The sequence below is a fragment of the Talpa europaea genome (assembly GCF_964194135.1).
Source record: "Talpa europaea genome assembly, chromosome: 11".
Taxonomy (NCBI): domain Eukaryota; kingdom Metazoa; phylum Chordata; class Mammalia; order Eulipotyphla; family Talpidae; genus Talpa; species Talpa europaea.
Genome location: NC_140078.1, coordinates 16,362,788 through 16,377,234, shown reverse-complemented (window position 1 = coordinate 16,377,234; position 14,447 = coordinate 16,362,788).

Genomic DNA, 14,447 nt, shown 5'->3' with positions numbered 1-14,447 from the left:
TATCATCAGTGAGGCACCTGCTCATCATGAAGAGAACTGGGAGACTCCAGGTGACGCTGGAAGAAAGAATGTGATCTGATATAAGAGATTTATCTGCCCATCTTGTGACTCCCAGGTCACCCCTGTCCCAAAACAGACCTCCTTAACTATCCATGCATCTATCAGGCATCTATGCATTTGTTCCATCAACCACAACCATCTTGACACCGCTGTGTGTCAGGCCCTGCTCCGTGCACACGAGAACACAATGGTGCATGGCCTGTGGAGCTTGTAGCCTAATTTGTTTTCAGCAGAAGCAAGAAAACAAGCAAATAAAATACTGACATCTCATGATCAGTGTAAATGAAGTAAAGACTCAGGTGCTATCCTGGGGAATAATAGGTAATCTTCTCCCATGGCCCGAGGTCTCTTGAGAAATTGTCTTTCAGTTGAGACCTGAAGGAGCCAAGCATGGTAGACCAGTCTTCAAGCAATGAAAACTGACTCTGACTGAATCAAGGAGAGAAAAAGTATTGAAAGAACATCAGTGAACTCACAGACAAAGTGGAGAAGCCAACTCAGAAAACAGCAGAAACAAAGGATGGCCGCCAAGCCAGTTTCACAGTCAAAAATTCATCATGAAGCCCATTGAGTGAAGACATCATTACTTAACCTAAGAATAATATGGCACAAGAATCCATTTTGGCCACCAGAATCATCACCACTGCCCCCCAGAATGAAGTCTCCTTTGTCTTCATTTCTTCTGTAACCAGCTCCCAATTAAAATTTCAGGTGGAAACATGCACTTGATTGACCCTAGTCATAGATGATGTTCTTGTTGCAACAAACTCTGGGAATTTTGGGCAAGATGTCTGGATCTGAAGCAGCTATCCTGTGACTATGAAGCAATGAGCGTGAGGAAGAAAAGTCAACAGCCAAGGACAACATAACAGAAAGCTTGAAATAACTATGTCCTTGTTGGCACTGCCAAGTTTCTGCAACAGTCTTGAATATTTCTGAATATTTTATTAAATAAACAATAAAGAGAATTTAAGCCACTGTTGCCAGAGATACTATTACTTGCAGCAAAAACATGTTTAAACATCATAGAGGGAAAGAGATACATTCTCACATAATTTTTTCTAAGATAACAAGTAGCATGTTCTCTAGTGCGTAGAGGGGACAGAAGTAAGGTTTCTCAAATTGTTGTGTAAATCACGATGAACTGGTATGCTTATTAAAATACAGATTCTCACAGTCCATCCCCCAAACTTGCTGGCAAAGAATCCTAAGTGACAGACATTTGATGGTGCCAGGCACAACTGAAGTACACAGTGCACTGAGCATACTTGGGGAATTTTACCAACAGAGGGTCCCTGGTTTAGGGGAGCATCAGGACAAGCAAATCCAAATCTGCTTCATTTTCCTACTCCTCTTGTCTAAATCCCAACTTCTCATCTTCAAAACTAAATGTGATACTGAATGTCAAGTAGCTAACAGTATCTGGGTCCAGAAACAATATAAATGATTTTATTTCTTGCACCAAACTCTGCTTCTGAAGTGACTTATGAATTTGAGCAAGTTATTTAAACTCTCTTCAGATTCTTCCTTTGAACAATGCAATTAATATGAGTGCCTACCTCAATGTTTTGCAATGATCAGTGAGTTCAGCTCTTAGAATAGTGCCTGACAGGAAGTGACCAGAACGTTCAGCTTTGATTGTTATGAACAAGGTCAGGCATTGGTCAAAACATCATCTTACTCAAAGAAGCTCCCTCCCGGCATCCTACAGAACTGGGATTTGTGAGTACTATGGAGGTCATAGGCTTTCTGCCTCCAGATAATTCAGAGGACTTTCAGAGGACTTTCAAAGGATGCAACGTTTGATTTCTCCTTTGGTCAGAAGTGATCTAATCAGAGCAAAATCTGTGGCACCAGGCAGAGATAAAGGCTGAGGCTCAGCTCAGAGCTCTTAGAATTTGCCTAGCGTACAGCAGAGGTCCCATCCCCTCCTAGGAACCACAGGAATAGACACCGAGAGCTCCAGTCTGGGTGTAAAGAAAGACCCAGGATGCTGTAGTGTCCCCTAGGCATATCCTGCTGCAATCTTAAAGATAACCAACAGGGGGCGACCTAGACTGAACCCAACCTCCAATATGCACCAATTAGCTAATGCTAGACTCAAAAAGCCGGTGATTTCAATGTGCAATCAAGCCTAAAAGAGTGTATTAAAAGCCTCTGGGAAGCTTGTTCAACCCGCATGCATTAATCCAGCATGGGAGGGAGGCCAGAAGTAGGGTAGAACATAGATATGTATGAGACACTCCAAATTCTCCTGGCCTCACCTGTCCATTTGTCACAATCGATGTTACAGGAACTGACTTTGGCATCTGCCAAGATATTCCCTCATAGTTCCACTTGAGACTTTCATCCCCTGTCCATGACTTTCCTTCTCATGCTAAGAACTCGGTTCACCATTGATGCACATGCAATTGAAGTGCAGAGGACTTAAGCCCAGCTTGTGAGCCCTTCATCAATGGGAGACAATTCAATGGATAAAGGTTTATGCCTTTTTCCCCTCTAGATGCATGAAACTGAAAGCAGCTTATACCGGCTTCTGGAGGGCAATCAGTTGCACTTACAGTGGCCAATTCGATATCACACCCTAGTATTGACTCTCCTTCTGAGAAAGCCCTCCTTAATAAGGTACCTGCAAGTCTTTGTCCCTGGCTTTGCTTCTTCAGGATTCAGGTTAACACAAAATGAAACAAAATTAACCACCGGTTAATAATTGCTGATGCTGACTCGATGGGTACACGAGACTTTGTTATCCTATTCTCTCAAGTTTATGTGAAATTTTTCCTTAATTAAAAATATATACATACATAAAAATGCATACTCCAGTGGTGAGACTTCAGGAAGGGTAGAATGAGAATCTCACTGAAAGTAATGAAAACACTGACAGAAATCATCAAAATCAACTTTTCTAGAACTCTAGAAATTAACCAAAGGTCTACAATTACCTGAGAATTCATTCAAGAAAAAAATGCTTAATCTCAGCACCAAGACCAAACAACACAGAAAGTACAAACTTTTCAATAAATTGTGCTCAAAAAACTCGATATCCACACACAAAAGAAGTTGGACTCTTACCTAATACCATAGAAAAAAAATTAACTAAAAAAGTATCAAAGACTTAAACATAGGAATAAAACTATAATATTCTTAGAAGAAAACATAGGGGGAAAGTTCATGACATTGGAGTTGGTGATGACTTCTTATGACACCAAAGGTATGAGCAAAAAAAAAGTAAATATAGAAAATTGGACTTTATTAAAATTATAAACTTCTGTTCCACTATTAACAGGGTAAAAAAACAATTCAAAAACAGGAAGAAGTATTTTCAAATCACATATCTGATAGGGGTTAATATCCAGAATATATAGAAAATGCCTAAAAATTACAAACAAAAACCAAACAACCCAATTTTTTAATAGACAAAAACAAATCAGCATTTCTCCAAAGAAGACAGACAAATAGCCAATAACACATGAAACCACCACAACATCACTGTCCACTAGGGATGCGCAATGGCACAGCACCTCACAGCCTAGCACCACCACGCTGAGCATTTCTATTTCAACACAAGATTTTGGGGCAGGATAAAAACATTCAGTAGGTAACAGTAACCCATTTATCATTGCCCATTTCATTATGTCTTTCTTTTTTTTTTTAAGATTTATTTATTTATTTATACAAGCACTGGGTACAGTCAGAGGCGTGGGAGGGTGAGAGAATTCACCAGAGCCAGAGCGGGGAGCAGAGCAGGCAGAAGGACCGAAGTACACTGCTGGGTGGAGCAGCAGGCATGGCAGGAGAGGTCTGCGCGCCATGTGGGACCCTCCTCTGGTGGCCGGGGAGCAGCCGGGGATCAAACTGGTGCCACAGAGGCTACGGGCAGCTTCGCAACCCAGCGCTCAACCTCTGCGCCACCGGGGAGGCCCCATTATGTCTTTCTTAATGCTCCTTCACTTCTGCTTCCTTGCATCATTCACCAAATTATCTGCATGCACCCATGCCCTTGTCTTAACTCTGCTTTCAGCTGACTCCAAACAAAGACACTCCCTCATCACCGGTCCCAACACCCCTCTCAAGACACTTGCTAGGGGTCCTCCATGTGTGAGACAACCTCTGGTTTCTTGGTTACTGTGGCCTCGCCCCCCTCACCTCCAGGAAGCCATCTGGACTTAGGAAGTGGTAGTCAAGAAGAAACTGTCAAGACAGTTGACTTCATATAATATTCAAAATTCTTTTGTTTTTAATTTTTATTTATATATTTTTACATAAAACTGATCATTGTCCATTTTTGTACAATGTTTGATTTCTCCCCTTAGGTGTTAGCCCCATAAAATTCCCACCACCGTGTGGTACCAACCAGAAGCTCCTCCTGACCACTCTCAGCCCCTGTAGGGGGGAAGCCAACTCCCACACACCCCAGCTCAGTGGGCAAGGTTGTTGACTGTGGCAAGCCCAGCCAACACCCCAGACATTGCATGCCATGGGGGTTGCTCAAGGGAGGCAAAGAGGGTTTATTTGTTCCATAAGTCGCCACCTGGCTTCTCCCCCTGGCTGTTTCAGAAAGCAGGTGCCCAAGATAAGCATCAGCCTGCTCTCTGGCTGACGACAGTGCCACCTATAAAACTTGAGCCGAGGCGCCAGCTCCACCAGTCTCCATCTACCAGCAACTCCCAAAGTCTGGGAGAGAGATATCACTTGAGGTGCTGGGGAGCAGTCAGAGCCTGAACACGGAGCTGGAGGAGAGGAGGGAAAAGTGGGGGTGGAGTGGACACAACTCCCCCTCCCGCCATGACCAACAACCCCTCTGAGTCGTTTCCTGATACTTGCAAACCTCTTGCAGCAAAATCACATGAGATGGTATTTGATTTTTGTAATTGTTATTTGCTGAACACACTGATCAGGAATCATTACTCTGGTGGTTGTCACCAGGAATGGCCTGTTTCCAAGCACATGGTTCATGAAGTGTTTGTTTTTTTTAAACTTTAAAAAAAATTATTTATGCATACAAGAACTGGGGTGTAAGCCAGAGGTGCAGAGGGCAAGAGGATTCACCAGAGACAGAGCGGGGAGCAGAACAGGCAGACTGACTGAAATACACTGCTGAGGGGAGCAGTGGGAGAGACAGGAGAGGTCTGCTGCGCCATGTGGGTCAGCAACCTGTCAGGGGATCGAACTCATGCCGCAGAGTTTGGCAATATCTTGATAGTGCTGAGACTTTAACCCCTACACCATCAGGGAGGCCCGAGGATTCATGAAGTCTTGAAGAAAACTGTGGCACTAAAGACCCTGTGGCCATGAATCCCAAACTTTGGTCAACTGTGAACCATCCTTACAATTTTCACCTTTTCCTGAGAAGCACTGCCTTTACCATTACTTAATATTTTCCTTTAAGCAATTGCCCCATTTATTTTTTATTATTTATTTTTTAGCATCCTCTTAACCAAGTTAAGAGCTTGATGGGAAGATCTTGCCACATAGGAAGCTTAGCCCAACCTGGGTAACAGCACACCTACTCTGTGGTGACAATGCCTCTCTGGCCTCCCTTAAAAACATGCCAAGAAGAAATAAAATTAAACCTGCTTTTCCTAAGCCACTTGTTAAATGGCAAGTGGAAAGAGCTTTTCTTCTTTCCAAGGAAGTATTTTTATTTTATTCTTATTTTTTATCAGTGATTTACATGCCCATCAAGCCTGCCCCTGGCATGACCAACTGGGGCAAAAATAGAAATGGAGGCACAGAAATCATGCATATAAATATTTAAACACCATAAACAAAGTCAATAAGCTGCTAAAAATATGCATTCTCTTCTCCAGCCTTGATTGATATGTCTTCCAAATGACCTAGAAATAGTACTCAGTTCTAAAAAGAAGGAAATTCTGGCATCTGCGGTAACATGATAAACCCTGAGGACATTATGCTAAGTGAAATAATCCGTCAAAAAAGACAAATGCTGCATAAGTCCAGTTATATGAGGTCCCTTAGAAAAGTCAAATCCAGAGACATAAGAAACAGAAAGGTAGTTGCCAGGGGGCTGGAGGTGGGGGATCGGATGTTATAGCTTAGTGGGTAGAGTTTCCCAAGATGAAAGTTCTGGAGATGGAGGATGGCGATAGTGGCTCTATGTTATGAATGTACTTAACGCTACTGAATTACACACTTCAAAATGGTAAATTTTATGTGTATTTTACCAAATTTTTTTTTAAAGTTTTTAATGACATTGGAGAGCATACATGAGTCTTCTGGTTCATGACTCCAATTTTGTGCAACAAGTGATGGTGTAGAAAAAGCAAGCTTCTGGCCCCTGGCCCAAGATCAGCTCCATCTTCTGTCCCACCATGGCCTTGTGCCACACTTCAGAGCGCAAAAGGACCCCTCAGAGCTCCCAGTCTAAACAAGATGGCAGACTTGATCTCCCTGCTTGAACCTACTCAGCACAACTACAAATCCTGGAGATAATGCAACCAGAAACCAAAGGAGAACATTCCAGAAAATAGGTGGTAAGAGGAAGGTAAACTGGCTAGTCCCCAACCTAGAGGAACAACACAACAGGAGGTGTCTCATGTCCCCCACCCAACAGAAGGTGACCCAGATGCAACCCCAATGTAGCAACTAAAGCCCATTTCTACTCTGGATCCAATGGGGTGTCACTCCAACACCAGTAAGCAGATCTCAGCATTGGCGAGGGAGACCAATATGGATCCCACTGAAAAAAAGGTAGCCAGGAAAACTCTCCCCTCCCACAGCCACACTCCTCCCCCACCTGAGAATACCCTCCCACCTAAAGACACTAGGGAGAGGGTGGTATCGTGAGGGGCTTCCTGCTACAGTCAACACCAAGAAATGTCCAAGCCAGATGATTTCATTGAAGAATTCTACCAAATATTTAAAGAATTAACACAAATTTTGTGCACTCTTGCACAAAATAAAACAAAAAGAGTACTTCTCAATTTTGTTTTTGTCCTGCTCATATCTGATTTTGGTATGAGTCGTATTGACCTCCAAGTTGTATGTATCAATAGGTCCTGCCTCTTCACTGCTCAGTAGCATTCCATGGTGGGGCTGTGCCACCGTTAAACAGCTCACCCATAGAAGGGCTGGTTATTTTCAGCTTTGGGACATTACCAAGAGAGCCACTATGGATGTTCAGCTTTTTGTGTGTACTTAGTTTCTGTGTGAACAAAAGTGTTCATTTCTCTGTGATAAGTGCCAAAGAGTACGGTGCTGGGTCATATGGAAGCTGCATGTTTAGTTTTATAAGAAAGTGCTCCACTCTTTCTAGAGTGGCTGCACCAGCCTTCATTCCCACCAACGACATGTAAGGGACAGGTTCTCCATATCCTCACCAGCACTTGAAACAGATTATCAACACACATAGCCTCTTGGCTGGATCTCATGGGAACCATGCCATATGAAAGAGGAGAAAAGCCTATCTCAAGAAATTAAAAAGTATACAATTCTATTCGTATAACATTCTTGAAATTATAGAAATGGAGAACAGACTGGTCATTGCCAATGGGTAGAGATGGGAGGGTGTAGGAGAGGGGTGGGGTGGTTATAACAGCAACACAAGAAGTTATAGTAATAGAAGTTCTATGTCTTGGCAGTGGTATTGGTTAGGCAAATCTACACTGTGATAAAAATTTGCATTAAACTAAATACACAGACATCAATATGAGTAAAATGGGAGATATAAATATGGTTCATGGATCGTATTCATGTCAACATCTTGATTGAGATACTGTGCTTTAGTTTTGTAAGATGTTATCTTTGTGAGAAACTCAGTGAAGTGTACATGGGGTCTCTCTGTATTATGTCTTACACCTCCACGTAATTCTGCAATTATCTCAGAATTGAAAGTTTACTTTAAAAAAGACACCTCAGTCAACATGGTCCAGTGCCATCTACAGCATCACAAATAGCCAGCCTGGGTCATGTCTCAGAACTAGGCATGCACACGGTAGAGTCCAGTCCACTAAATCCTGCTCAGGACTTAGATGTAGCCTTGGAGCTGTTTGAACAAGGCATTCAGTGGTCCCAGAACATGAACTAGATGGTCACAGGCTCCAAGTGCTCATGGCCCTTGGCTCCATAAAATACTCTCCCAATGAGGAGGGATATGGTATGTGGACCACCTCTAAGGGCAAATCAAATATCTTCTAGGAGGTTTGTACGAAAAACATAGTCATCCGCTCCCTTTGCCTCAGCTGCTCCCTTTCTAGTGGCAACTTCCATCCCATTTTGCAACAGGCAGATTCTAAAAGGACCACTATGGTGGTTGATTTTATGTATCAACTGGACTAGTTCACAGAATATCCAGATATTTGGTCAATGTCGATCCTGAGTATTTCTGTGATAGGATTAACTTTTTTTTTTTTAATAGAGGCATGTTTTATTTATTTATTTGTTTGTTTGTTTTGTTTTGTTTATACATGCACTGGGTACAGTCAGAAGCACGGGAGGGTGAGAGAATTCACCAGAGTCAGAGCAGGGAGCAGAGCAGGCAGAAGGACCGAAGTACACTGCTGAGGGGAGCAGTGGGCGGCAGGAGTGGTCTGCGCGCCATGTGGGACCCTCCTCCGGTGGTAGGGGAGCAGCCGGGGATCGAACTGGCACCACAGAGGCCGTGGGCAACTTCGCAACCCAACGCTCAACCGCTGTGCCACCGGGGAGGCCCGTGTGATAGGATTAACTTTTAAATTCATAGACTGAGTAAAGCAGATTGCCCTGCCTAACATGGGTGGGCCTCATCCAGTAAGTTGAAGTCTGATGCGTTCAAACTCAGACTAAAACATCAACTCAGCTTTCAGCCTGGAACCAGGCCTTTGGACATGGAATGATACACTATTGGCTCTCCTGGGTCTCCAGCTTGCCAGCTCCCCTTGTCTGTCAGAGACCTGTTGTCCTTCATAATTGCATGAGCCAATTTTTTGTATAAATATAAGACACCCACCAATGATACTTGCCCTTAAAAAACTCCCGTTTGAGTGCAAGAAGAGTTGAGACTACCATGTCCCTCTTACAGGTGCAAAACATTCTATGGGAAAGGGAGGTCGTTTTGGATGCACCTGAGCCCTTTGAAAGCAATTTTTTTTTCTGCCTGCTCAATGGAGGGGGAAATCAGAAAGACATGCTCTAGTTTGCTGGAAGAAACAAAATGTCCCTGTGACAAATTGCCTCTGAGGCCACTTGGCAAATATCTGCTGTGGATGACTTCCAGAAGCTGAGAGCATCCCCCGGCAGCTAGCAAGAAAACAAGTATGACGGTCGTGTGGTTGCAGTGTTCTGTGGACAAGCTGATCATGCGTACCCCAAGCTTCCAGTGAGAGAGCAACCCAGGTCAGCGTCTTGAGTCCAGCATGAAAGGCCCTCAGCAGAGGCTGCAGTTCAACTAGGCCTAATAATTGGTGGGTGGGCTTTTGTTGTTGTTTGGTTGGATATTTTTTGGTTTTGTTTTTATTTGGGAGGGATTGATTTTTAGAAACAGAGTCTTGTTTCACATATGCAAGGTCAGAATGTCTGGACACACCTTTCTTTTTTTTTTTTTTTTAAGATTTATTTATTTATTTATTTATACAAGCACTGGGTACAGTCAGAAGCACGGGAGGGTGAGAGAATTCACCAGAGCCAGAGTGGGGAGCAGAGCAGGCAGAAGGACCGAAGTACACTGCTGAGGGGAGCAGCGGGCGGCAGGAGAGGTCTGCGCGCCATGTGGGACCTTCCTCCGGTGGCCGGGGAGCAGCCAGGGATCGAACCGGCGCTGCAGAGGATACGGGTAGCTTCACAACCCAGCGCTCAACCGCTGCGCCACCAGGGAGGCCCTGGACACACCTTTCAATGCTGGAGAATATGGACTTGTTATAGTTGGTTTTACTCAGGTTAAAGGGGCCCAGAACAGTTCCAAGTGACACTCATAAATGCACTCTTTCCTGCATTCTTAAATGGGAAGTGTACTGTTCCGTTTTTGTGAAGGGAAGTGGGAATTAGAGAGAAAGAATAGAACCAAAGAAGAGCAAGGAAAGGAGGGAGGGAGGGAAAAGGAGGGAAGCTTTTAACTCTGCCTCAGGATATGTTCTCTTCATCAGGTTAGTAGGCTGCGATATACACCAATCCACAACAATACTGAACAATTAGATTATATAGAGGTTTTTAATTGAAAATTCACATAACATAAAATTAACCACTTTAAAGCAAACAATTCAGTGGTATTTAATACACTCCCAATATTGTGGAAGCACCACCTCTACAGAGTTCTAAAGCATTTCATGACCCAAAATGCAAACTCCATACCCATTAAGCAGTCTCTCCCAATTCCCCCTCCTCCTATCTCTTGGCAACCACCAATCTGTTTTCTGTCTCTGGTTTTACCTAGAGGAGGTTCTAGAATCCCATGATATCTATTCATGGATGGAAAAAGGTACCTTAAACCTTGATGTCATGGTCATTTGCCACTTTGTGGACATGAAGAAGTATTTATTGAATGAATTTTGGAAGGAGTAAATGGAGAATGAGAGGGTCATGAGACTCAAAGCAAAACCACAGAAGTCTCTAAACTCTTTGTAGCTTCACAGTAGCTTCTAGGTCTTCATGATGTTTTTTTTTTTATTTGGGCAGGTGGATGATCCGGGCAACACCTAGACTCAGGGGGTGGGTGGAGGGATGAAGCCACTCTAAGCTCCTGGCCTGCCCTGGAGCTTCCGGCCTGGAAACAGCAGGCAAAACATGGTCTGCTAATGATGATTGAAGAGCTTCTTGCCTCTGGCTGGGCCAGTACCTCCCTTCTAGAATCTGAATATCAGTTATCTATGTCACCATGGTTATTACTCTCAGGATGAAGTGATACAGAGATGAGTTAGAGCTTCATGGTTTTTTTATGAGTTCTCCAGTGACTTCACCCAGGGACAATAAAGGAGCAATAGTATCTTCCATTTTATAACCCAGGCTGACAGCGGCACAAAGAAGAGAAGAGATTGTCACCAGACCTGTCTCCTTCAGAGTCATTGTCCTATGAAGATGAATCCTCAGGACAGTACAGAAGAATCCCATCCGAGCACACAGGAGATTGGGTTTTTGTTACTGAGCAATGGGCTTGCTGCAGGATGTGCAGAGAAACCAATTATTATAACCTCTTGGTTTGAGAAAAGAAAGAGCTTTATTGAAAATCGACTGGTAAGGAGAAAAGAGGAAAACCTCAGATAAGCCTCGTCATGGATGTGGCTTTGGGCACTATTTAAGGGGTTGTAGAACAAAGAAAGCATAAGGAAATGTAGGTTGGCAGAGGCTGATTTGTTGTTTTTCTCTGAAGCATGGTGCCACTTGAATTCGGGTCCAGAACTGCCACAAAATTGAGTGTGCACACGGACATGGGCACACACACCTCCGAATACTGTCCGTTTACCCTGAGTCCTGCATTTTAGTTTCTTTTTCCATGGCAATTTTTTTGGTCCAAGTAATGAGAGGTTACCTTGAGGACAGCAGACACCTTCTGGGCCTGCACACTAAGTCACAATGTCAACTTATGAAAAAGATGATTTTCCTCTTTTAAAATGGGTAGGGGGCCTCCCTGGTGGCACAGGGGGTTGGGATGCAACCTATGGGGCTGTCCACATCACTTGAGTGCGGGTTCGATCCCCAGCCAGGGAGCTGCCCACATGGTGCAGAAGACCTCTCCTGGCTCACCTGCTGCTCCCCTCAGCAGTGTATTTCAGTAAATCTGCCTATTCTGCTCCCCACTCTCTCTGCTCAGACCTTGGAACGCACCATGGGCTGCATCATACCTGCAGCTGCAAGAGCTATGAGGCTCTGGAAATGAGGGTGCCCAGCACTGGAGGGGTCTTTGGGAGGCCCCATGCAGAGTACAGCTTCCCCTGGGTTTTTCTGGCCTATGTTCTCATCTTTATTTGAAGCCACAGCCTCAGGCCCTCTATCTTGTGATTTGGGTCAGCCAGCAGTTTTCTTTTGAGAGACAGAATTTTAGAGGGGAAGCATATTCTAGACCAGCAGTTCACAAATATTTTGGTCTCAGGATCTTCATACACTCTTAAAAATTATGGAGAACCCCATACAGCACTTACTTAGTAGATATTTCACTATGGATATTTGCTGACTTGGAAATTAACACAGAGAAACTTACAAAATGCATTAACATTTTAAGGACTAATAAAATCATTGCACAGTAACATAAATAACATAGTCATTAAAGATAACTAGCTTTTCCAAAACAAAAATAATATCAATAATAATAATAGTAATAGAGGTGTTATTTTATTTGTTTAAATAGAAGACAATAGAGGGCCTCCCTGGTGGCTCAGGCAGTTGAGTGCAGTGTTGTGAAGCTATCCGCAGCCTCTGCAGCATGGGTTCAACCCGTCAGCCAGGGTGATACCCATATGGCACGGCAGACCTCTCCTGTCTCACCCGCTGCTCCCCTCAGCAGTGGATTTCAGTCTGTCTGCCTGTTCTGTTTCCCACCTGGCTCTGGTGAATCCTCTCACCCTCCCACACATCTGGCTTGTACTTTATATAGGAATTAGAAATTGTTAAAACTTAGACTCTAGGGCCTCCCTGGTGGCGCAGTGGTTGAGCGCTGGGTTGCGATGCTGACTGCGGCCTCTGCGGCGCCGGTTCGATCCCCGGCTGCTCCCCGGCCACCGGAGGAGGGTCCCGCATGGCACGCAGACCTCTCCTGCCACCCGCTGCTCCCCTCAGCAGTGTACTTCGGTCCCTCTGCCTGCTCTGCTCCCCGCTCTGGCTCTGGTGAATTCTCTCACCCTCCCGCGCTTCTGACTGTACCCAGTGCATGTATAAACAGAACAAAAAAACAAATAAATAAATAAAACATGCCTCTATTTAAAAAAAAAAAAAAAACTTAGACTCTGGTTCAGGGGGTCTTGGGAAAGGCTCGGTGCAGGTCTATATTCTGATTTTATCCAGCAACCAGATGATGCAGATACTGCTGGTCCTGGGACCATACACTCATGAGTTCACAGCTCTGCCTCTGACATCCCCTGAGGCAGTGCCAGGTGGATGCCCTGAGTCCTGTAAGTGTCCTCCCACTCCATATAATTAAAATGAGAGTAAATCTGAAATTAAAGTCAACAAAACTCCTATCCAGAGTGATCCTTTTGATTTTTCTTAATTTTAAATTCTTTTTTTAATTGCCTTTGGTGCCCACACTTTGTTGGTCTTAGGCCTGTGAATAATCCATGACTACACAAAGTAATGAAATTATCTGCATTCCCATCAATTTGGGATGAGTTAGTTGAGTGATGTAAATTTCCTCAAGAGATGCCACTAGTGATGACAGTGCGGGTCTATATTCTGTGATGTGAAAGGGGAACACACTATTGTTTATTCCACAGCCACAGATTTTAATTCGTGAAACACCCACTGTGTCCCAGGCATTGGTCCGGGTGCTGACATTGGGGTATCCCTCGTTGCCCCAGCCTCTGGCTACTGTCTTTACCTGATCATTTAGAATCAGAGAATGTTGGGGCCAGTAAAACCTAACCCATATTCTTGTTTCATGAATGAGAGTACAGGGACAGAGAAGGCAAGTGACTTGTCAAGGTTCACACAGCCACTTTGGCAGAGATAACAAAATCCAATCTCCTGGCTCTTGTCCCAGGGCTCAACTGTCAGGCTAACTGCTCTCCCCTAAATCTGAGTAGGAATTATTGTTTGGGGTTGTTGGGGGTGTTTTTTAAAAGCCCCGACTTCAGGGAGCTCTTGACAAGCCCACGATGAAAGATAAAGGGCCCTGAGACTGTCATTAGTGGGGAGGAGCCTGACCCTGCACGGGCAGAAAAGCAGCTTTGGTGGGGTCTGGGTCTGCCCGGCCACTGGGGCCCGCAGGCTGCAGGGCACAAAGGAGCGCCCTGGGTCTGAGCCAAATAGCAGTAATTAAAGGCAACGCCAGCAAATAGCCCATTAAAGAGGTTTGCCCTGAATCAAACTGGCAAGCAGAACTCAACCCCTTTGCCACTTTCTATAAGAAAGCCACCACATCAAACACTGGGGTTTTATGAACTTTCCCAAATGCTTGGGTGATCCCAGGGAACAATGGCACACAGCACCCAGACATCCACCTGCCCCTCGTTGCCCCTGTCTCAGAGAGTCTACCCTTTTCCTCTTCCCCTTTCCTGCTGACCCAAACCCATCCAGGTTCTCAAGCTCCAGGCCATCTCCTCAAGGAATGAGGATTGGAATCCCCAGCCAAGAGAAACTCCGCCCACCACCACGGCCAGCTCCCATGAAAAGAAAATCTCTATTTCATTCCACATGAGACTTTAAAAGCTGAAGTCTAGAATCTTAGCATCCTAAAATCTTGAGCTTTGAGCTAGAATGACCCTTGAGAATCGTTTAGTCCAGTCCCTCCTGGTGACAAGTGGAGG